Source organism: Pteropus medius, unplaced genomic scaffold (assembly GCF_902729225.1).
Source record: "Pteropus medius unplaced genomic scaffold, Ma_sr-lr_union100, whole genome shotgun sequence".
Taxonomy (NCBI): domain Eukaryota; kingdom Metazoa; phylum Chordata; class Mammalia; order Chiroptera; family Pteropodidae; genus Pteropus; species Pteropus medius.
In genome coordinates, this window is record NW_024349802.1 from 3,910,116 (window position 1) to 3,932,364 (window position 22,249).

The following is a 22,249-nucleotide window of genomic DNA, read 5'->3' on the forward strand; positions in this document are numbered from 1 at the left end:
GCAGCTGGTGAGCAACACATTTCCGTTTCCCACGCGATCGGATATGTTCGCGAGTGCCGGGAATCGGCCTTGGGGCCGCTGTTCTTCGCTCCGTCCTGTGATCACGGCAGGTTTTAAGCTGTGGCATAACATCCGCGTTTGAGAAAGACGATCTTAGCAGCACGTCTACAACTAGAATCACGAGATTCCGTCTTCTGCCCCGCGGTGTGGACAAGACATAATTCATTTTGTGTATTCTCATTTTAATGTCACTTTATGACTGCTACGGAAAAACGTGGGATGGCAAATTTAGAACTTTACGTGTGATGTTTACTTACCTGGGTTTTCTCCATACTTTATATTTCGCCTCAGCTCCCAGAGGATTTGGGGTAACTTCCAAATAGGCAGGTATACAAGATGCTGGGGGGAGTAGCTGAGGGAAACAGGAAGAGGAGGCATGTAAGCAGGAGGACGTGAAGCCACAGGGTCATCGGTGCTGACTGAGGCCGTTCACGAAGCCGGCCCCCAGCTTCCCAGCTCACAAAGCAGATTGGGGGGACAGAATCAGGCGCAGGAAACGCTCTAGCAGCAAGATAAACACAGGCGACTTAGTCGACGCCCAGCCTTGTGTACGGCTGACTCCTGGGAACTGCTACAAGTCCTCACCTGCGACAGCGTCGGCTGTTGCAGACTTTGTCCCAGGAAGAGTTCTGGCGGAGGCCGTGATGGCTTTTGTTTGAGCACCAGCTCCTCCCACTGTCCCTCAATGCGAGCAGATGACCCAACCCCAAGGCCCAGCTCCGCGGGAGGCACCGCAAACGGTGCAGGCTGTGGCGGTGGTGGCGCGTCGGTTCTCTGTGGCTGCGTTGAAACACGCCAAACTGAGTGACTTAACACAACCGCCATGATTTAGTATCTCCCCTGATTCTCTGGGTCGATCGGGTTCAGCTGGGCAGTGGCAGCGTAGTGCCTGCTGGGGCTCCGCCACCCGTGAACTTGGCGGGGTCCTGCCGGTCAAACGGGCCCTGGGGCTAACCCAGAATCAGGGAAATGGGAAGGGACTGCATCCCTTGACAGGAGAAATAGCTAAGAACTGGCAGCCAGTTTGAACTTACCTCAGGGGCCAAAACAATGGCCAGGTGTGCAGGCCCCTGATCAGCTGACCTGATGCAGGCATAACATCTGGAAAAGCTTGAGTGACGAATGGCTGCCTCAGCATCTCCTTCCAGCAGCCCCGTAGACATCGGCCACTGCAGATGGTGTCCTCGATGAAGATCGGGAGGCAGAGAGGTCGCAGCATGATTGCAGCGAGGACGCGGCGTGGACAAGCGGTGCTGCGGACTACAGAAAGAGCCGTGAGTCCCGAGGGGCCAGCAGGACAGACCCCAGCTACGATGCCGTTTGCTCTTAGGCATCGGTTCTACTTGAGTGGACCACAGGAACTAGTTCTAGTTCATCATGAACACGCCAAGGGGTTTCTGCGCTGGCTCTGCATGGTGTCCCTTGGCTGAACGAGCATCAGGTCTGCAGCGTCTCCCTTCCTGTTTGAATCCAGGTTAGTGCCGGTCAAGGATGTTTGTGAGATGTGAAGGTTGGAATGAGGATGCTGACTCTGTTTCTGGGTGTTGGACCGGCGACGGATTCTAAGCCTCACCCCCGCCTCCCCCCTCTGCCCGCTTCTGGGCGAGCTGACAAGAAGGCCCGAGCTGCCTCCTGTGGGGACTGGTGGGGGGTTCGTACCACAGACGCCCTCCCTTCGGCCCCACCCCGACACAGCGAACTCCAGTCCGTCTCCTTTCAAGGCATGCCAACCCTCCCGGCTTCAGAGGCCCCCGCACCCCCACCCCGGGGACCTCAGAGACGGGGGCCGTCAGCCTTTCGGTCCCTCTTGCTGTGCGTGTGGCATCATCAGTCTCAACATCTGAGCCAGTTTGGGGTGGGGGTTCCACCTGCCTCTGCAGGTGGCCATAGCAGATGGAGGTGAAGGGACCACTATTTCCTAGGAAGGCGTCAGAGACGGGCTGGGAGGGCGACAGACCCTAGCTGCCCCTCGCTCTCCCTGCCCCAGGCCCACCGCTTACCCCGATGGCTGGCTCTGCTGGCTGACAGCACCTTCCCCAGCTTCTCTCAGGGCTCCCCAGGCCCTCACAGCCCTGTTCTGCCAACCGCCAGACCTGGCTTCGTGGACGCTGCCGAAGGAGTGACTGCTCTTGGCTCCACTGGCTTCCCGTTGGGACTTTCCTTCCTCAGCGCCACCCCCCACCCCTTGCGTCTCATCCTCTAGTGACTCCCTAAGCCACGCTACTCAGAGTATCTCTGCTCCCTGATTAAACCTGGCCCCCTAACTCTCAGACACCACTTTTAAGACCAGCTATCGACACCACCAGCGTGGAGATGATGGGACTGAATTGAAACCCAGAGAGAGGCAAAGAGCCGGCCGAGGCCACGTCGAGAACCGCTGGCCATTGCAGGTGTCCTGCCTGCGGACGGCTCTCTCCCACGCCGCACTGAGCACCTCCCGCATGCCGGCTGCTGCGGTGGGACCCACAGGGATTGCGAATGAATGGGACACGTTCCCCGTTCCAAGAAGCCCCAGCCTGAGAAGACACAAACGTTGTCATATTGTACATAGTCGGTAGATGACGGCCATTACCACACACAGACACACACAGCCCACTTTTCAGTTTACAGAGATTTTTCACACCCAGTGTCTCAGGATGGCATGGGCTAAGTGGCCAGAGTAGGAACAATTGACATCACAGGACACCAGGAAGTGGAACTTTGCTGCTCGGGGGGTCCATGTGCAGGGTTTGGGGGCACAGGGCTGGTGTGCCACCTGGTTACTCACCTGGGCTGCTTCGCTGGGTGGATTGTGTCCAGCAGGTGTTTAATTCCCTGTTGGATCAGCCCAAGCAGCCAGCCATCTGCTGGGTGCCGTGTCCCATGGACGGAAGTGGCCTTAGAGGTGAGACTGGCAGGCTGAAACCATGTTTTTGGGGGAAGTTCCTGTTCTTTTCAGTAACAGCGAATTCTTTGGTAACTTTTTATTTGGATGCAATTTCAAATTCAGAGAAGTCGCAGAAAATGGAGCCCCCCACATCCCCACATCCCGCTACCGAGATTCACCGATGTTTGCATTTCGTCCCCTTTGCTTTATCATTACCTACCATTTTTTTCCGAGTCATATTTTAAAAAGTCAGTTGGAGACATCATTCCGTCCCAGCTCTTGGCTAAATTTCGTAGAGTCCCACCTGTGCTACGTCTGTGTCTCGGCCAGGGACCGGGGACAGCACCCACGCCGGCTGCCTCCTCTCTGCCATCCGCTCGGCAGGACCGTCGTCCTGAGTTCGGGCTTCGCCTCCCACACTGGGCTCCGGAAACCGCCCCCAGCAGGTGTGCTGCTGCTCCAAAGCTACCTGGGGGGCTCGTCTGGGGGGTAGGGGGTTACTCTCCTGCTCTGCCTGTTGCCCAGCACCTCAAAACAGTTGCCACGTGCATTTTACTCAGTTTTACATGTAGCTATTGTCTTGATCTGCTCAGGCCGCCATGACAAAATACCACAGACCAACAGAAATGTGTTTCTCACAGTCCGGAGGCTGAGAAGTCCAAGGTCGAGGTGCCGGGTTTCATTCAGAGGCCTCCCCTCTCCGCTCGTCGGTGGCTGCCATCTTTCTGCGAGCTCACTTGGCCTCTTCCTTGCATGCGAGCAGAGGAAGCCCTGGAGTCCCCTCCCCTTCTTATAAGGACACCAATCCCCTCGTGGAGTCCTCATTCTTATGGCCTCATCAAAACCTGACCTCCTCCCAGAGGCCTCACCTCCAAACACCTTCGCTATGGGAGTTAGGGCTTCCACATGTGAATTTGGGGAGACACAAACTTACAGCTCCTATCTGCTCCTTTGTGCAAGAAGGGATATCTGAAACCAGTGGCCTGTCATGGCCAGACATGTCCATCTCCATTTAGTTTTTATTTACCGCTCCAAAACACTGTATTGAAATCGTGCTGTATTTTAACTCCTGATCACAAGCACAGCCTGGCCACGTGTTGGTGGAATGGGTTCGAAACAGCGTAATTCGAGACTTGGAGGCAAGATAAAAACCAATTCTGCATTGTGGAAACAGTAAACTCATTTCTTTGGGTGGCGTGTCGCGCCCTCGGGCATTCCTATTTACATATTTTATCAATGCGTGATGTCCCTCAGGGAAGAATGTCATTAACGCTGCAAACTCTCAGTGGCCGCCTCGTGTGCGATAGTTTCTGTGGGTCTTGAGGACGCTGATGTGCCTGCATTCGTATGTTTCTTTTCGTTTGTTTTTCCCTGATTTATAAAAGCCCGAAATATCACTTTTTGCAAAATCGGGAAAATAACGTGAAAGTGCCGTATAAAGAAGACCCTTAGATCACCACAGCGTCATTTACGGACAGCTACAGGTGTCCTGTGTTCTTTCCCACTCCCAGAGTGTTTGAAATAGACGTGCCTTGCCTTCAAAATCATACTGATGATTTAAAAATCCCGATACTCACGTGAATTGTCGAACGTGAGAGTGGAAAGGACCTTCCGGGATATGTTGTCTCAGCTCCTAATTTTGTGTCTGGGTAAACTGAGGCTGGCAAGGCGCCCCCGTGGGACGGGAGGGCAAGTCACATCATCTCTGCGTTTCACAAATTGCATAATTTCTGGACCGCACCATGACCATCCTTTATCGGAGTAATCACCTTTCCTAATAACCAAGTACCTTGCTACTAAAATGCAAACATTAGCCCATGCACTGTCCACAAGTCTGTCAGGCACTCCGCCTTGTCCTTGTCACCAGCGACCAATGGGAGCTGAGTCAGAGATCCGTGGTGTCTCTGTAACCAGCCGGATCCCTTCCGCAGATGTCATCACGAATTCCGGATGATGCGATCAGTCGAGAAAAATCTCACAGTCCTAGGATTCTCATTTGTCAACTTTTTATCCTCAATAATTTTAAACGTACGGAAGAGCTGAGTTGATGGTAGAGGGTTCCTTCCACCTGCCTTCACCTGTCAACCATGGTGCATCTGCCATGGCCTGGGAGTTAGCACCGGTGCGATGCCTTAGGCTACACCGCAGACGTACCTGGACTTCTCCAGACTTGTCACTCACGTCCCCTTTCCATTCCAGGGTCTAATCCGGGATCCCACATGGCCTTTAGGCCTCGTGTCCCCTTAGCCTGCTCTGATCTGTGACACTTCCCCAGTCTTTCCTCGACTCACATAATCTCGATGCTTTTGAAGGGTAACGGTCAGTCGTGTTGTAGGATGTCCTTCAATCTGAGTGTCTCTCATGTTTTCTCATTATTAGGCCAAAGTGACAGATTTTGGGGACGAGTACCACAGAGGGGCTGTGCCCTCCTTATCACGTCAAATGGAAGGGCACACGATACAACATGACTCATTGCTGCTCACGTTAACTGGGTACTCGGCTGAGGTGGCATCTGCCAGCTTTGTCCACTCCGCGGTAACCATACTGTGTTCATTAAAGGGTTCTCATCCTGAGGACTGCATTGATGCATAAAGTGGAGCACACGGGACCCACCTGACTGTTCTTCCTGTCTCCCTGGGGAAAGTCAGACCCTGCATACCTGGAAAGCAGTGATTCTTAACACGCTCTCCAGGTGATTCTGATGCTCACCTTGGAGAATCATCGTAGGGTTCTGATGTATTACTCTGGGGTGTGGCCTAAGCGTTGAGACATTTTTAAAGCTTCCCATGATTCTAACGTGTAGCCAGGATTGAGAATTTCTGCCGGAGCCATTTCCAGCTTGCATCTCAAGCAGACTGGCCTCCTGCAGCCTGCTCTTCATCCGAATAATGGCTTTTTCTATTGTTAATGGCAGATTTTTCTTCATCTCCCTAATCTATATTATAAGAGAGTAGAAATGTAATTTCTCAGTTAGCTTATATTTTACATGAAAAATGACTAGTTTGAATCAGACAAAAGGGAAGACATCTTTTAGAAGGTAATGACCCCTGTTTAGTCAAATGGCAGATTTCCTGTCTCATTGCAAGGCGAGAGAACCATCTATTTCTCCTAAATCGGTTTTCTTCAGAGCATCTTCCCTTCAACAAGTGACACGTCCGGCAAATAGCCTGGTGGGGAAGTAGAGGCAGCCGTGAGGTCACGGGCCTGGCCGGACTAACTGTCACTTGGTTCCTGGTGTGACTGGGAATTGGGTTTGCGCAGCCTTGCTGGCAGAGCTGAGGTTTGAAGCTGAAACTCTAGGTAGGGGGACACCTCGGCAAAGTGCGAACCACAGGCCTGTGCAGCGCCACGCTGCCTGTGACGCTTCCGACATCCTCCTTGCTGGTCTGAGGCAGGCGTTCTCGGCCTCAGCCCTGCTGACGTTTGGGGTACAGTAACCCCCGGTCGCGGGCTCCGTCCTGACCTCACGAGGTCAGCTGCTTGCCTGACCTTGGCCCACTGGACGCCATCGCATGTCCTCCCAGCTGTGACAACCACAAATACCTCCAGACATTCTCCATGTCCACCGGGGGGCAGGGAGGGCAGAATGGTCCTAGGCCTAAACCACTGGTCTTAGGGGACAGGTCGCCAGGATCTTAACCAAATACCAGCCATGCAGGATCGGCGGCCCTGCGTGTGAGCTCTTGTCCCCGCCCGGGCTGCTGGCTCTGCCCTCCGGGCGGCCCCTACCTCCCACTTTCCAAGCCCACCTGGCTCGGACTTTGCGTCCCCGCCTGTCGGACTTCGTAAGTGTTCTCAGTGGCAGCTCCAGGCCAGTCACCTCTGACTACGAGGGACAACCAGATGTCCTCAGCTCAACGGGCTGAGTGGACCTCAATCCTCAGGCTTCCGGAGCTTGGACACCGGGGGCCCAGGGGTGGGGGCCTGGCGGAGTCCACACGCCGTCCGTGTGTTTCTCCTTGTTTCTGTAGTTTGGAGGAGTGTGGCGCTGGCTCTGTTATGCCCACTTACACACGTGTTTGTGCCTGGCCCCTAGGGAACATAAATGTTTGTGTTGCCTCTTTTTTAAGAGAGGTTCCTTTTATTAGATTAGCAGGTTGATGGGATCAAATCTTCAGTGCTCAGACTATCCCAGAAAGCATCTCTCTGGGTCCCAGGCTCCTGCCTGGGTGACTCTGTGCTAGAGCCACGTGGGCCTCGGCCAGCGAGGCTGGCACAGAGCACCTGTCTTTCAGTGGATGGAGTGTCCTGTTTCCTTAATGCCCGTCTAGGGACGGTCACATTGCTCTCTGGAATAGTTCATACAGAGGGAGGATTTTCTCCAGTGTCCCCACCCAGTCTGCTGTCCACGCTGTCCCCAGCCCTTGCCCCTTCCAGGAGTGAGGTGGGCAGAACTCTGGGAACTGCTGAGGCTTTGCTTTGAAAATCTCCGGTTTTGCCCCGGAGGATAAGCAGGAGCCCACCCTGCCCCCGTCTGCAGCCTCGAGGACCAGAAGTCTATGGGATCAATGTCTATGGGATCCGCAGAGGACGGGGCCCCAGCAGGAGCCTCCCAAAGGTCCACCACACTGACTGGTGACTGGAGAGGCCGGCACGACCGCACGTCTCTTTCAAGAGCAGTTCCTTGCGTCACGGGGGATGAAGTGAGAAAACGGGGCGTGGGCCTGGCGGGCCCCTCCAGACCCCTCCATTCTCTCTCTCAGAAGGATTAGGGAACATGACTCATAGAGCCTTTGGTCCAGGCTCCAGCTGCTTTTGGTGGGAGGGTGGGCTTCTCATTTTATTTAGTTGTGGGTGACAACATGAGGCAAACACAGGCAAATAAGAGTGTCGAAACCATTTCTTCCTGCAGAAGAAGGAGAAACCAGGGTGGATAAGAGGCTTCCCCGCCCTCCTGTCTGGACTCAGAATGGCAAAAATAGACTTGTTTGTGATGTCAGTTCTGGCCCATCCGTGGTGTCTGCCTGGGAGAGAAGTTGAGGGGTGTGAGGCTGTGTCCAGGATCAGTAGGGCCTACCCCCTTTTTAAAAAAATTTTTTATTTATTATTACTTATGCTTATAGCACCTGGTCTTCTTAGGTGGTCTCCCATCCAAGTACTAACTAGGCCCAACCCTGCTTAGCTTCTAAGATCAGACATCGGGCTTGTTCAGGGTGGCATGGCTGTAGACCATAGACTGTGGCTCCACTGGGGTGTGAACCTAGCACCTTCTGCATGTAAAGCAGATGTGCTAACCGCTACACTATGGAACCATGTCCAGGGCCTACCCCTTGATCAACCCAGAAGACCTCAATAGTCCTCAGAGGGAAGTGGCGGAATATGGCAGGTGAGACCAATACAGAATAACCACAGAAACACGAGCACACGCGCTTAGAAGAAGCCTCACGGGGTATCAGAGGCTCGAGCAAGGAGGAGTTCGAGTTGAATCTGGGGACTCGTGGAGAGCTTTGTTCAGAATAGACCTCACGTGTTTCTCTGAAGGTGGTCCGTGATGGCCATCGGTGCATACAGAGTCTACAGTAGTTTTGAATTCCCCAATGATACAGAGAGACTGTTCTGTTTCCACCAGGTGTCCATGTTGGAGGAAGCATAAGACAGAAGCCGGGAAAAGACGTGGCTTATTGGGCACAAGAAGAATGGCCAAGGGCTCGGCGGGCTCACATCCACGTGGTCTGTCATGGCAGACGAGACCCACGAGCCCTTGGTCAATTGCCTTTGCTTCCCTTGGTCCTTGGTCCTGGACCTTATTTTTTCCCTCTCGTTTTTCTCTTCTTTCTTTTTTGTCTTAGGTTTTATTTTTATTTTCTTAAAATGACTTGGGTATGTTTTTAATTCCCATCCCTCCACTCCCTCCCCTTCGGCAATTATCAGCTCATTCTTTGTATCTATGGGTCTGTTTCTGTTTATTCATTCATTTATTTTTCTTAGGTTCTACACATAAGTGAGATCATAGAGTATTTGTCTATTTTGTCTGGCTTATTTCACTTAGCATAAAACCCTCTAGGTCCATCCATGTTGTTGCAAATGGTAAGATTTCACTCTTTTTTACGGCTGAATAATATTGCATTGTATATATGTGCACGAGCCTGTATATGTATATGTCTCACACCTTTTCCCATCCATCTGTTCATGGGCATCTAGGGTAGTGCCATAGCTCGGCTATTACTAGTAAAGCCTCAACGAACATTGAGGCATGTATATCTTTTTGAAGTAGTGTTTTTATTTTCTTCAGATAACTACCCAGAAGTGAAATGGCTCAGTTGTATGGCAGCCGTAGTTTTAATTTTTTGAGGAATCTTCATACTGTCTTCCACAGTGGCTGCACCAGTTTACAATCCCATTAACATGGACGAGGGTTCCCTTCACATCCTTGCCAACCCTTTTTTGCTGATATAGCCAGTCCGATCCGACAGGTACGAGGTGATATCTCGTTGTGGTTTTAATTTGCATTTCTCTGATGAATCGTGACTTTGAGCATCTTTTCATGGACCTTTTAAGTTCATCTGCTGCTTTACTCCTTGGCATACACCGAAGCTTTCTGGATGGATCAAAGTGCCTGTAAATGCAGCGTGGCTGGAGAAACTGCCCATCTGACTAGGTGATCTGTCTTCCTGGTGATGTTTTCAAATCTGTGAAATAATTTTAAGTGACCCCCGCCCCCCCTCCAAAAATGACGATTATTAAATAGCAGTATTTAAAATGATTGGGAAGACTTGGTATACGATGAGAAAGTTCTTCTTCGAGTTATTTCTCCTTTTATTTCCCCGAGGTTGGAAGTATGGGGTTGATTGGCACAGCCCTCCATGGGCTGAATTCTGAGCCTCCTCCCAGCCGTGCAGTGGGAACCATGCCAAGTGCCTCACAGATGACTGGCTGGGCCCACCACTCAGATGCCCGGTGGGACCAGTCCCCCAGTGGTCCACCGACTGACTGCTTGGCCATTAGCTGTGGATGGTGAACAAAGGTAGGCCAGGGGGTCATAGCATCGCTGGCTTATGAACTCTTTGTTTCTTGGAATTTCCGGAGCCTGAAGATAGTGTATTTGGCTTGATTAGACTTGAAATGCCGTGTGTGTGTGTGTGTGTGTGTGTGTGTGTGTGTGTGTGTGTGTGTGTGTGTGTTTACCAGTTATTTCTAAATCATTCTAGCGAATGACTATGAGAGAAAGAAACACACCACAGTCATGTAAATTGTTCTCTGTTTCCTGACACGCAGGTTAGAGAGGGCCTCGTTTGATTCTTGTGGCTCGACAAAGACTCTCTCCTTGACCGAACTGTTGGCTCGCCGAGCCCTCTTCCCCTCGGTCTCGACCTTGGCCCCCGTCCTGTCTTTGGCCTGCCCAGGCTGTCTTAGCAAGAACCTCCCCATCCTCGACATTTGATCATCCTTGATACCTGACCCAGCGACTCCCTCCTTTGAAGGTCAGGCCTTGGCTGGCCTCTAGCAAGAACCTGTTAGGCCACTTTGGCAAGAGTTCCCAGCCCTAGGTGCATCCTCCTCCTGGTAGTTTTCCACCCACTGGCCCCTCCTCCTACAACTCAGTGGTAAATCCCCACTTGTCCTTGTCGTATCTGGAGTGGACTTGATCTCTCTCCCCATCGCAATAGTCCTGAATCAAGTTTTCCTCACCCCTGTAACAAGTGTCAGAATATATTTTTTTTAACTCTCTAAGATGAGTAAGGCAACTATTGCCCCATTTTCCTGGATGAGAAACTGAGGCTCCAGTTGTCCTGATCCATAGAACAAATGACAGAGCTGGGGCTAGAGCTGTTGGGCCCTGACTTCTGATTGAGGGGGTCACTTCTGGCTTTGAAAACTATGCCGTCTACCCTGGTGCCTTCGAGCCGGAAATCGGCATTTCCTGGTGCCGTTTTCTAACTTTGGAGATGTACAGGGACAAGGGACAAGGGACCAGGAAACGGCCAGTGCTGAGACTCGTTCTGGTATGAAACTCAGTGCGTCCGGTATCGGAGTCCACTGTGGGAAAGAGGGTAAGAGACAGGAGCAGGGAGAGTCCAGGGGCCGGCAGAGCTTGCGTCGGAGGCTCGTCCCTCCTCCTCCTGTTCTCCTGGCGTCCGGGGCAGCTCACTGGAGGCCGTCGCCAAGCCTGGCTCAGGAGGGCTGACATGGGGTCAGAACAAGGAGTCCGAACCCCCACAGGGAGGCCGGCAGTGGGGCCTGGGCCTCTGCTTGACGTTACACGCGACGTGATGAGCGAAGTTCAGATAAGCGGGGTGCTGACTGGATTTCTGGAAGACAGGAGGTAAAGCAAGGTCGGTCGCACCTCCGGATCCCATGTTCAGCTGAACCTGTCACTAGGGCCCCGTCTCGGACTTGCGAACCACTGGCCCCAGTTAACCCGGGGACTCCATCTCCATTTGCAGGCCCCCCCCGGGACACTGACATGCTTCTTCCCTTATTACCTGGGTCTGCCATGGAAGGTTCTGGTACCACCATCCCAGCGTTGTCACGTGCTGTGGCTGCGTGCACGCCCACACCTCAGTGCCGTTTGTGTCCCTTGAGGCAGGGACGTCGTCTTTGAGCCCCAGGAGATCAGCCCCCTGGAAGTGCTTGCTGAACACCTGTGGGCCGTGCTATTGACGTTCCTGAGAAGCACCGTGGACCAGAGGCGAAGGTGGGTCCCACGGAGGTGGAACCCCAGCCTCCCGGCCACCTGGCATCGGGAGAGGCCGGCAGCACCCACCCTTCCCCCACCAGCTGTGTGGCGGGGCCAGTCACCTCACTTCTCCATTTTTCTCTAATCACAGTTGCCATTCAGTATTATTTTAGATTAGTTTCAGGTGAGCAGCACAGTAGTTGGACTTTTATGTAATTGACCAAGCGATCCCCTCGCACCGCGCACGGTTATGACAATATTACTGGCTGGATTCCCCGTGCGGCACTTCCCATCACGTGACTGTTTCGTAACTGCCAATTGGTGCTTCTTAATCCCTCCCCCTTTTCACCCAGGCCCCCAGCCCCCCTGCATCCGGCAACCATCCGTGTGTTCTCTGCATCGACGAGTCCGCTTCGTTCCGGATCAAGCTTGTGAGTCTTGTTCTTTAGCTTCCATGCCTAAGTGAGGTAGGTCGTGTGGCATTTGTCTTTGTCTGACTTAGTTCGCTTGGCCCACCCATGTCGTCCCACTGGTCAGATTTCATTCTTTTTTATTAGTCGCCTGCCTTCTTTGAAACGTGGTTTCTGCACCAGCCCCAGAACCGTTCTGAGAAATAAATGAGCAACTTCTGATTCGTTTTAACTAAATGAGCAACTTCTGATTAGTTCTAAGGGAACGTCTTATCTGAATAGGAGGGGTTTGGTGGGGTGACCTCTTCCCCTGGAGGTCAGACCGGCCGGAATCCACCCCCGGACTGTGCATCTGTGGAGTGAGTGACCCTGAGCACATCTGACCCTTGCCCTGCCTCACTCACTCTTCTGTAGAGTGGGGCGATGGCAGCGTCAACCCCTGGGATGGCCGTGAGGATGAAATGAGCGACTGCTCTCCGCGAAGCCCTGTGCACGGTGCCTGGCTCGCGCAGAGAAGGCCGTGCCATCAGCGTGAGGTCGCCTAACTCACGCTCCAGGTCCCTGCCCTTCAAACGTCAGTTTGACCTTCCAGGTGCTTTGCTTCAGCAATCAGAAAAGTCGTCTTTTAAAACTCTCCTAAAATTGTTTATAATTAAGCGAGATGCATATTCATTACCAAAAGGAAAAGCAGTAGGGATGCGTTGCCTCTGATGCCACCACACGAGCACACCAGTTGATACGTATCATAGTCCCTTCATCCAGCTTTCTGCGTGTGTATAATTTTGTTATGTAATTTATAGACATACTTTTACTTTGACATTTCTGTTGTTTCTTTTTTATATCATAATTAGCATTTTGACATTAAAGTAAATGTATTTTCCCTCACTTAATAGTATTTCCTTCAGATCTCTCTGCCCCAGGGTACTGGTAAAGTCCTAGCTAAAAACGATGAGGGCAGTTTCGTCCCGGGTCCTTTTATGTCCTATTTTGTCTCCTTGAGTTTTTCTATTTCAATCAAAGCCAGATGATTTGCGAATACCTGCTTACATGCTAGTTCCAGAGAGTTCCGTCTCTCTGAGCGATTCCAAATTCATTTTTGAATCCTGGTTCCATATGTGTTATAAATACATTTCTATTTTTATGTCTCTAGCTGCTCCATTTTGATATTTTACCTATCCGTGCAATTACGGGAAACTTAGGAATTGTAGTTTTCTTTTTGTTAATGCTTTCTTCAGACAATTTCGGGACCACATATCAATGACAATAATAACAGCTAATGAGGGTGATCTTGAAGACGTCTGCCGATCAGCTATATGATAATTAAGCCCACATTTCTCCCTCTCAGTTTGGATTTAATAAAAAATACACACAATTCAAGAAAATAGCATTCCTGCAACGCGCTATGGGTGACATCATCGTCCCACTTTCGTGACGAGTGAACTAAGCCTCGGTGGCATAGACAGAGGGAGAGTCCAGCTAGAGAGTCCAGTTCCTCCTGATAAATCCTTGCTCTCCTGGCAGTTTGAGTCTTGGATCTGTCCTGAGATGTCTTTGAGCCACCGTGTTCCTCACTTTGTCCAGCCTGGCGCAGGGGGGTTCCTGTCACCTGCAACCCCAGGAATCCTGACACACTGTCCTTGTCCAACTTTCCACTAGACTCTGAGCTCCTTGAAACTAGTTGCTGGGTCCGTCCTTACTCTCTGATCCCAGCAGAAGGAAGGGAGGGAGGAGGACATTTTCTGAAACAAAAGTGAGGGTAGGATGAAAATTGAACAGGATATTTGAATTCGTGATTGTCTTGTAAACTTGGGCCATAGGATCCTTTATATACGGTTTCTTTTAACTTGAGAACTGTTTGTTACAACCAAGGCAGGAGCGTGCTAAGCCGCGGGGATTCCCATCCTGAGGGCTGGGGTTTCTTCTGAGAAGATAATCGGCAGTGTGTCCTTGAAGCCCCCTCCAGGGGCCATTCATGAGCAGCTGGTAAGCTAGAAAGGAAGAAGGAAGGAAGGCAGAGTGAGTGAAGCTGACCGCCTGGGAGAGCCCGTCGTACTGAGAGGTGGGGAGAGGTGAGTGGCCCACACGTGGTCCAATGCCCCCTGGCCGGAATGAGTGCTCGACTGCAAGCTGCAGAAGTCTGTGCCTGCAGCAGGTTGCGTGGGGTTTGTGGGTGCAGTGAAAGTGTACCCCTTGGATCCTAAGTACAGTGAGGACAGGCACATCTGACGAGAGTGTTCTAGCTTCTTCTCCCGCTTCGTCTTTGCTGCCAGCCTGCTTTTTTCTGTTCTCTCTGTAACCCAGCTTCCTCTGGTCATCCCGTGCCCACGTCCTGTAATGGCCGACTCACAATGGCAGCCTTCAGTCTTCATCGCCTCTCACTTGGTCTTGCATTGCTAGTTGACTCAGCTTCTTTTTTCCACCCCCCAAATACAAAGCTTCTCTGAGAAAACTTGGTTGGTTAAGCTTGAATCGAAGCTCTACCCTTTACTCAGTCATCCGCGGTCAGTGAGGTCGTGTGGTTTAAGGAGCTCTCTTATGGCGAGAGAAGCTATCAGTCGGCTAGAATCTGCTTAAGGAAATCATCTCAGTGACAAACTAGGAACGACCTTTGCAAGTAATCAATTTCCCATAAGCTGTTTGCGAATAACTGTAGAAAATAACCACCAGTTTATTTATTTATTTTTTTTAAAAAAGCAAACAACACTAGTTCCTTTTGTATATTTCAAGCATGACCCAAACTATAATTTTTTTGATGTACGCTGGGTTTTCCAGGAAGGCATCCGCTGCATATGGTGAGGCAGCCTTGAACTTCACGTTGAAGCCTTGTCTTGTGCACCGTGGTTCACGAGGCCGTCGGGTGGCTGTATTTTATGCAGATGCAGCTGTCTCTCACAAGGCTGTCTGTTCCTCCAATCGGACACGTGCGAACGTCCCCGTAATCCTTGGGAGAAACGAGGTGAAGGAGCAGCAGCGAGACGGATGCGGCCCGGATGTGCGCACGGAGGAGGCAGACGCTGGGCTCTGTGAGTCAGGTTCCTTTCTACGGGAGGACGTGATTGATGGGACGAAACCAGAGCAGAACAAGACAAGACAAAACAGGGCTTGAACCTGTTCATCAGATGCAGGGTCGGTGTCGGAATCGTCCTGCGAACACGGTTGGCTGGGAGAGAACATGGACATGTCCCTGTGTCCCCCAACAGGCAGGCAGGTGAGCTCTGGAGAAGACGAAGCGTCTGTGGGAAAGGGACAGAGTAACAGAGACGCCTGAAGTGACGGCGCTTGGTGCGCCTCCTCGCTCCCAGGAAGTGCACAGGCTCTCGTCTCTCCCTCCTACGGTCTTTTGTGGCTGGGGTGGGTTCATGGGTAGAGAGAGGTGGCATTGGGATCAGAAGGATGCACCGTGACCACAGGAAGAAGGGTGGAGCTCACTGGCTCTGGAGACAGCTAACCCATCTCTCCACGCCCTGCCAAGAATAGTTCTTGGGGAGAGGGGGCCACAGAGAGTTCCTGGTCTATCAAAGTTGGTAATGGAAATGAGGTCTAAGTCAAAGCACCCGTAATCAGGATGCTTTTGGGGAAAAGCAAGAGTTCAAACTGCGTTTAGATTGTGTCTAGGGTTTCTCTGTGTGCGGAGCTGACCAGGCCAGAGTCGGATGAACTTCGCAAATGTTTGATTTGGCTGCTCCGTGTCATCAAGGACCTGACTGCTTTCTGTGTGTCCGCTTTGGCTTCCTTGCCATCAGCTTCGTCCTCGGGGCCGAGATGAACACAGAGTTAGGACTTCATGGCCTCTTCGTGCTCTGTGCACAAGGAGCAGCGTGGCCAGGTCAGACTTAGCAGACGCTCCTCCCTCCGGGTTGGAATTGGAACTCACCCAAGACAGGGGGTGGTCAGTGGCTGGGCCTTTCTTCCCTAGGACACTGACACTGCTAAGGACTGGTGACAGGAAGGCTTCGAAGGCAACCCTGGGCAGTGCCCTTTGTCCAGTTCTGAAGACGCATTCAAGCTCCTTGAGAGCAGAGGCTGTGGTATCAACCACAGTGGGCCAGCTCCTGGCAGCCTTTCATTCCAGTACGGGGAGAGCCCACTCCGTCACTTTGGGGCAAACGAGTGAGCTTGGTCCTAGGAGCAGAGGTGGCAGCAATACAGAGTGGCTCTGCCAGGCTCAGCTGTGCAGTTTTGCAGGGTGACAGGCAGTCCCAGGAGCAGCAGAAAAAGGTCCCAAAGAGAATAATGCATGAACTGTCTTTGACCCCACTGGAGAAAGGGGAGGGAGATAGGTCATCGTTTCTGGCCTTGCCCTTCCCAGTGCAGGTCTGGCGGCCTGCTGGACAAGGGCTGTGTCCCATGCCACTTGTGGTTCTCAGCACGACTTGGCTTATGACGGTCCCTAACCTGCTGCCACTCAGACCCACACCGAGGAGGAGGTGATTCCAGGTCTGGCAAGTGTCACCTGCCCTCTGCAGAAGTATAAGGGCCCATCCTTGGAGACCAGGGGCTCCAGACCACTTTCCGTCATCCGTCCCCAGCAGCGAGGCAATTGTAGGGCACTCCAGATACAGGTCCAGTTATCTGTAAGGCGTGACCATGAGCTGTTGCGCTACTATCGTGCTACGTAGATCTGTTCTATACAGATATGGAAAGAGAGGAGATAACGCACAAGCAGAAGCTGCAGTCTTTTGTCCCAACGCCCCTGGGGATGACAGAACATCTGTGCAAATGCCGAGGCCAGCTTTGGAGACCACTGTCCCGGAACCCAGGACCCCAAGCGCCATGAAGGCAGTCACTTTTTTTATTTAAATTATTTTGAATTGTGTTAAAATATCTATAATGGAAAACTTGCCATCTTAACCATTTTTAAGCGTCTAGTTCTGTGGCATTAAGTACATTCACACCGTTGTGCAGCCATCACCCCCACCCTCTCCAGAAGTGTTTCATCTTGCAGAGCCGAATCTCTGTATCTGTAAGCAGCAGCACCCCCATCCCCCTTCCCAGCTCCCAGAAGCCACCGCTGGGCTTTCTGGCTTTACGAATTTGACTATTTCTGGTGCCTCATATAAGTGGACCCGCAGCACGTTTTTCCTGCTGTATCTGACTCACTTCGCTTGGCATAACGTCCTCAAGATTTATCCACGTTGTAGCAGGTGTCCGAACTTCATTCCTTTTATGGCTGAGTAATATTCCATCATACGAATAGACCGCATTTTCCTTACTACCCATCGAAGTACACCTGGGTCGCATTTTGGCTTTTGGCTGTTGTGCGTAATGCTGCTGTGAACGTGGGCGTGCAGGCATCTCTTTGAGATCCTGCTTTCACTTCTTCTGGGCACAGCCCCAGGAGTGGGGTTGCTGGATCCTACAGTCACTCCCTGCTCAGCGTTTTTGAGGACCCGCCATGCCGTCTGCCACCACGGCTGCCCTGTTCTGCCCTCCCGCCAGCAGTGAGCCGTCAGGAGCCGTGTCGGGCTAAACTCTGTATTCCTGTTGCCTAGAGCTGTGCCTGCCATCTGGGGACGTGCAGGGACTTCTGTGGGTGAGTCCTTGAGCGAGAGGCAGCACAGCCTCCCGACACCCTGGCGGGGCCGAGGGCGTGAACCGCGTGTGGTGGCAGAGACAGGGACGAGGCCAGGGGGGCTGCAGAGTCTGGACGGGGCAGCAGGGAGCCTCACGGACTGGCCAGGGGGCCTGGGCTTGGGCTCCGAATTATTCGTCTTCCAGCTAAAACGCCAAGAGGGCTGCTCGTCCTTCTTTAGAGAACTCAGGTTTTAACTTTTAAAACTACTTTAGCCGGCAAGATGGCTTTTTCGTGTTTAAAAACAAATGAGCAGACAAACAAACCCTCAGACTTTGTCCTTCTTCTAAAAACGGCACTGGGCTGGGCCGGCCCTGTATTCCTCATTCCTTTCGGGTCTCTCAGAGCAGGCCGTTTCCTTCTCTTAAAAATAGGGCCGCCGTCCGACTTGAGTTTGAACTGCAGGGGGAGAAACTCAGAAACCCTAGCGAGTGCAGAACAGAGGAGCAGGGACCCCGAGGCGGGGTGACAGGACGCGCACAGGAAACCCGATCGCGAGCACTTTGCGACCGGCCCGCAGAGGGGAGAAGTGGAGCCCGAGGCCCATCTCCCCTCGGGCACGGTGACAAGGCCGGCCGGGACACAGGCTGTTCAGAGCAGCGGAGGGAGGATGAAGGGCCACGGGCTGAGGAGCCGAGGGACCCAGGAGAGGGACACACGAGAGGGGAGAGGGCGCATTTCACAGCGAGGTGGCCCCGCCCCGTACCTGGGAGCTGGTGTGTGCCGGGCACAGATACTGGACAGACTGGTCCGGCGGGCTTCGCCCTCCTGCTCAGCGCAGTGCTGCCATTCGTGTGTCCCCTTGGCGGGTGGAGGCCTCTCAGACGGCTGCTGGGGGTGACCGGGGGCGGCCGGGCCACCGGTGGTCAGGAGGGAATCACCGAGGTGTCCTGTGGGCTTCCTAGCAGGGCGGGAGAGCACTTCAGACACGGCTTAGAGGGGACATCCTCTCCTGAGGAGCCGTGTGTTCTGCTGAATTCTAGCCGAACCCGTTACTAGAGACACGTCGCCCCCGCAGGGTCTCCTGTAATGGGTGCAGTTATCTGTCCAGCAGCACCTGTGGCTCCGCTCCTTGTGGCAGGGGCGGGCGGCAGGCAAAGGTTCTGGGGACCCCGTGTCGCAAGCTTTGGCAAAGCCGCTCACCCTTTGGAAGTCCGTTCCTTTCGCTGATGCCCAGTTAGAGATGCTGCTGGGCAGAGGCCTCAAAGTCCACGTTTACCCTTTCTTTCCCTTCGCCGTTTTTAAAAATTTATTGGGGTGACATGGTTAATAATGTTATATAGGCTTCAAGTGTTTATAAAATTATATAGGCTTCAAAAATTTATTGGGGTGACATTGGTTAATAAAGTTATATAGGCTACAATTCTATAATCCATCATCTGTGTACCGCATTGCGCGTTCACCACCCAAAGTCAAGTCTCCTTCCGTCACCAGGTATTTGAGCCCTTTACCCTTATCTACCTCCCTTCACCCCATTTCCCTCCAGTGAGCGCCGTACTGTTGTCTGTGCTTAGCAGTTCCCACGCTAAGTGAAGTAAGTCAGAGGGAAAGTCGAAAAGCACGTGATCCCCTCACATAGCATATAACTCTCGAGGACAGGTCGAGACCAGAGAAACACCTGTGTGGAGCAGCGCGCAGCCTCTCCGCGCCCCCCGAGTGTTTGACAGGCCTTCACCCGGATGCCTCCGAGAACGGCCGTGACCTGGGATGGGGGACGCTGTGGAGAGAGTTCCCAGGCTTCTGAGTCACGCCAGGGGCCTTGCCTAGAGCGTGACTCGACCTCTGTGACAAGCGCCGATGGGCGGTCTCCGGCAATGTCCTCGTCACAGGACTTGCTCCTTAGTGCGGCGTGTGGATGCGTTTGTTACCGCGTTAGCGCCGTGGGACACGTTTCTGCGGGTGGCACTGAGCCGGAAGTCAGGCCGCCCGATGGCCACTCTGATGCTGTCCCGCAGGGAGCAGAATGGGCGCCAGTGCCTGGGGGACAGAATTCGAGGGGCCTAGAAGGTGAATTGCTCCGGAACCATTTTACTTTCTGAAGACACCCGTGAAATACCGCAGGTCGATTTTCTGGGTGTGTCCGTGTGTCTGGGCACAGTCGCACGGAGCAGGGGCTCTCGCTGGGACCTCAGGGGTCTGGCCGTACCGGTCGTTGGTGTCCATGCGTGAGGACGGCCCAGTAGGCCACACGCGCTCCCTCCGTGTGTGGGAGAGAACTTCGAGTCGTCATCTTGGAACCAAGTAAGTGGGTCCCCTGGGGCTCAAAGAAAGACTCTCCTCTGACTGGGACACACCACATGGCATGACACGGTGGGGCTTGGATGACAGCTGGGTACGTGTCGGAGGCCAATGTCCTTCAATGAGTGCCCCCTGTGGTCTGGTTCTAGGCTGCATCTGCAGCGGTGCCCACCCCTCCGTGCCGAGGGGGAGGGTCTGGTGGCCCAGTGGGGGAGGGAGCCTGGAAGTTGGCAGTGGCTGCACCATCGGCTGGGCTGGTCCTGTGGTTTCCCCTGGGCCATGGGTATCTTACTGACGAATACTGAATTTCCGGAATTTGTTCAATGCACTCATTGAAAAATTAATTCACACAAGGAAGGAGACGTGGCCAGGCATGACGGCGAGTGCATCTGTGAGGCCGTGGGGGACGGGGGTGTCGTGGGAGCCTGGGGTGTCCACAGCAATAGGCCCCCGGCCTGTGGGGCCCGCAGCCCCGCCTGGTGTTCCTTCTCCGTGGGGGCGCGGTGGCAGATGGCTGACACCCTAGGTTTTTCTTTGGGGTAGAATCGTCCCAAGATGTAAACAGCAAATTGAGTTTGATGTTTCCTTAACATTTCGACCGTGACCCTGCCCCCGACTCCTGGCCTCCAAAAATGTACATATTAAAATCAAACGTATTTTCTAACAAAGTCATTGGTTTTCTTTATTCAAAATCTGAAATCTACTGAGATGTTGGGGAGAAAATATGAAAATGCCATTCATTTTCTTTGAATAACTGGCTTCTCCAGTGAGGTTGGGGGCGGGGGGCGGGGGCATGACTTCTCCTTAAACGTGGTTTGCTTGGGTGTCGGCAGTAACTTTGAATATGTAATCGAGGTCATTGGCACAGAGCTGAACACCCAGTGGGTGCTAAACAAACGATTATTGGCTGCTCGCAGAGGACACCATGACCCTTGTGGATGCGTGCGAGATACGGTCTGTGCCACTGCCTCAGCTGGCTCCTTGGTCTTGTCACTCCCCCTTCGGCGGTTGAAAAAATATCAAATTATCATCGTCTCCAAACACCGTATAAAGAAGCAGGTAAAAAAAGTTTTCCACTCGTAGAGCAAAGAGATGTACATTTAAGAAGAGATAGCTGGCAGCTTTTCATTTCCTTTATCTAGTGAGCAAGTATTTCCTGAGCACCTATAACCGATGGCTGAAATACCTACCCTTCTCTCCTGCATCAAGACTGCAACCCAGCACAGCTGCTCCATTTCCAAAGGAACGGGCTCCTGTTCTCCTGACCTGGTTCCTGTCATCAGCCGTGTTATTCTAGTTTCTGTGTTTTGCTCTAGGACCAGCAGGTGGGCACTAAGAGGAGGACAGATCTGTGGCATCAGTTCTGTGTCCAGCAGCCCTGTGAACGTCCTGTATCTGTTTTGAAAGGGTGATTGTTTGGAGGCGCCGGAGGCCAGCGCCGTGCCTCTGGGAAGCGGGAAAAACTTCAGCTCCCGCCTAATGAGTGAAGCGCCCATACATAAAAATGTCATTTCCACTGAAAAGGAAACCAAATTATGGATTCTGAAATTCGTAGTCATCTGTTTTTATTGTTGCCTAATGCTTTTCAGATCTGCGCAGGCCCTGCAGAAAATCAACTCTGAAACTGCATAATTAGCACATCCTTCATCGTCGTAAATGCTAATCCCATCGGAGAACAGATTAAGCATTCACGGCGCGAGTTCCTGGCACCAGGTACCTGCCCGTTCCTTTTCTTTTTGAATAATTCATTATTTAAATACTGCGCTGCTGCGCATCCCGTACAGCCTCCCGTGTTGTATTGGGGGCAAGAGACAAATAAGAGATTAATTTCACGTATATTTCAACACTAAACACATTCAAGGCTCATTTATGTTGATTTGGTGTCATTGGACTGCAGCTGCTGACGACGTTACGGCACTAGCCGGTCACCCCGGGGACCAGTTTCGGGAAATTAGGTAGCACCTTCGGTGGGACCTCACTCAGGTCAGAGATCTGGCTTTTGCAGGCGACAGAGTTGTCTGGTTTCAAGAACAGCGAAGGATTCAGACAGCTGTTTTCCGGGAGGACCGATGACCGCGAGCAGTGAGCGTGCCCCATTCTTGGGTGTGACTGCTCGATAATGAAATCTGGGAGCAGGAAGTGGAAAGCGCAGCCCTGCAGTGACTTTTGTCCGTGCGGCGCCTGCCACGGGTGGGGCCTCGGCAGCCTGTCGCTTGCCCTTCCGGACTTGAGGCCATGTGCTGGCTCCCGTGGGGGCTTCTCAGGGTCTCCGTCAGCCTGGTGCAGACCTCGCTGGTAGGAGGCCCTCGCTGGCTCCGAGTGACTGCTGTTGGCTCATCTGTCCCTCTCGTGCAGTGAACGCCTCGTGGACGCAGGGTGCCCCCTTCATCTGTGTGTCCCAGGGGCCCGTACAGGCCTGGCACACAGGAGCACTTCACAGCTGTTTGCTTAATGAACGAATGCATTTTCCAGGACTAGTATGAACT

The 22,249-nt window shown here is 52.7% G+C and overlaps 1 protein-coding gene across 1 annotated transcript in view; it reads left to right on the forward strand.

Moving 5' to 3' along the window:
- CUNH10orf90 (chromosome unknown C10orf90 homolog) overlaps nt 1-22,249 on the forward strand; it is a 306,207-nt gene that overhangs the window by 102,475 nt on the left and 181,483 nt on the right. The window lies entirely within an intron of this gene.